Below are 2,500 nucleotides of genomic sequence, written 5' to 3' on the forward strand. Positions count from 1 at the left end.
CGGGCCAAAACTGGCCATTTTTGGCTGCGCGAGCGAGCGGCGAGCGGCGGACAGCGAGCGAAGCGAGAGGCAGCACCGTCCCTGCTATACGAAAGCCCCATCCAGCCCTGTGCCACCCGGGGGGTTCCAGGGTGCTGAGATGGCTGACATTTTGCTCCGCTCACGACGGTCACCGCGCGACGCAAGAACAGGCCAAAAACTGGCCAAAACGGCCCAAAAACGGGCCAAAACTGGCCATTTTTGGCTGCGCGAGCGAGCGGCGAGCGGCGGACAACGAGCGAAGCGAGAGGCAGCACCATCCCTGCTATACGAAAGCCCCATCCAGCCCTGTGCCACCCGGGGGGTTCCAGGGTGCTGAGATGGCTGACATTTTGCTCCGCTCACGACGGTCACCGCGCGACGCAAGAACAGCCCAAAAACAGGCCAAAACGGCCCAAAAACGGGACAAAACTGGCCATTTTTGGCTGCGCGAGCGAGCGGCGAGCGGCGGACAGCGAGCTAAGCGAGAGGCAGCACCGTCCCTGCTATACGAAAGCCCCATCCAGCCCTGTGCCAGCCGGGGGGTTCCAGGGTGCTGAGATGGCTGACATTTTGCTCCGCTCACGACGGTCACCGCGCGACGCAAGAACAGGCCAAAAACAGGCCAAAACGGCCCAAAAACGGGCCAAAACTGGCCATTTTTGGCTGCGCGAGCGAGCAGCGAGCGGCGGACAGCGAGCGAAGCGAGAGGCATCACCGTCCCTGCTATACGAAAGCCCCATCCAGCCCTGTGCCACCCGGGGGGTTCCAGGGTGCTGAGATGGCTGACATTTTGCTCCGCTCAAGATGGTCACCGCGCAACGCAAAAACAGGCCAAAAACTGGCCAAAACGGGCCAAAACTGGCCATTTTTGGCTGCGCGAGCGAGCGGCGAGCGGCGAACAGCGAGCGAAGCGAGAGGCAGCACCGTCCCTGCTATACGAAAGCCCCATCCAGCCCTGTGCCACCCGGGGGGTTCCAGGGTGCTGAGATGGCTGACATTTTGCTCCGCTCACGACGGTCACCGCGCGACGCAAGAACAGGCCAAAAACTGGCCAAAACGGCCCAAAAACGGGCCAAAACTGGCCATTTTTGGCTGCGCGAGCGAGCGGCGAGCGGCGGACAGCGAGCGAAGCGAGAGGCAGCACCGTCCCTGCTATACGAAAGCCCCATCCAGCCCTGTGCCACCCGGGGGGTTCCAGGGTGCTGAGATGGCTGACATTTTGCTCCGCTCACGACGGTCACCGCGCGACGCAAGAACAGCCCAAAAACAGGCCAAAACGGCCCAAAAACGGGACAAAACTGGCCATTTTTGGCTGCGCGAGCGAGCGGCGAGCGGCGGACAGCGAGCGAAGCGAGAGGCAGCACCGTCCCTGCTATACGAAAGCCCCATCCAGCCCTGTGCCACCCGGGGGGTTCCAGGGTGCTGAGATGGCTGACATTTTGCTCCGCTCACGACGGTCACCGCGCGACGCAAGAACAGCCCAAAAACAGGCCAAAACGGCCCAAAAACGGGCCAAAACTGGCCATTTTTGGCTGCGCGAGCGAGCAGCGAGCGGCGGACAGCGAGCGAAGCGAGAGGCATCACCGTCCCTGCTATACGAAAGCCCCATCCAGCCCTGTGCCACCCGGGGGGTTCCAGGGTGCTGAGATGGCTGACATTTTGCTCCGCTCAAGATGGTCACCGCGCAACGCAAAAACAGGCCAAAAACTGGCCAAAACGGGCCAAAACTGGCCATTTTTGGCTGCGCGAGCGAGCGGCGAGCGGCGAACAGCGAGCGAAGCGAGAGGCAGCACCGTCCCTGCTATACGAAAGCCCCATCCAGCCCTGTGCCACCCGGGGGGTTCCAGGGTGCTGAGATGGCTGACATTTTGCTCCGCTCACGACGGTCACCGCGCGACGCAAGAACAGGCCAAAAACTGGCCAAAACGGCCCAAAAACGGGCCAAAACTGGCCATTTTTGGCTGCGCGAGCGAGCGGCGAGCGGCGGACAGCGAGCGAAGCGAGAGGCAGCACCGTCCCTGCTATACGAAAGCCCCATCCAGCCCTGTGCCACCCGGGGGGTTCCAGGGTGCTGAGATGGCTGACATTTTGCTCCGCTCACGACGGTCACCGCGCGACGCAAGAACAGGCCAAAAACTGGCCAAAACGGCCCAAAAACGGGACAAAACTGGCCATTTTTGGCTGCGCGAGGGAGCGGCGAGCGGCGGACAGCGAGCGAAGCGAGAGGCAGCACCGTCCCTGCTATACGAAAGCCCCATCCAGCCCTGTGCCACCCGGGGGGTTCCAGGGTGCTGAGATGGCTGACATTTTGCTCCGCTCAAGACGGTCACCGCGCAACGCAAAAACAGGCCAAAAACTGGCCAAAACGGCCCAAAAACGGGCCAAAACTGGCCATTTTTGGCTGGGCAAGCGAGCGGCGAGCGGCGGACAGCGAGCGAAGCGAGAGGCAGCACCTTCCCTGCTATACGAAAGCCCCATC

Source organism: Musa acuminata, unplaced genomic scaffold, assembly GCF_036884655.1.
Source record: "Musa acuminata AAA Group cultivar baxijiao unplaced genomic scaffold, Cavendish_Baxijiao_AAA HiC_scaffold_125, whole genome shotgun sequence".
Taxonomy (NCBI): Eukaryota; Viridiplantae; Streptophyta; class Magnoliopsida; order Zingiberales; family Musaceae; genus Musa; species Musa acuminata.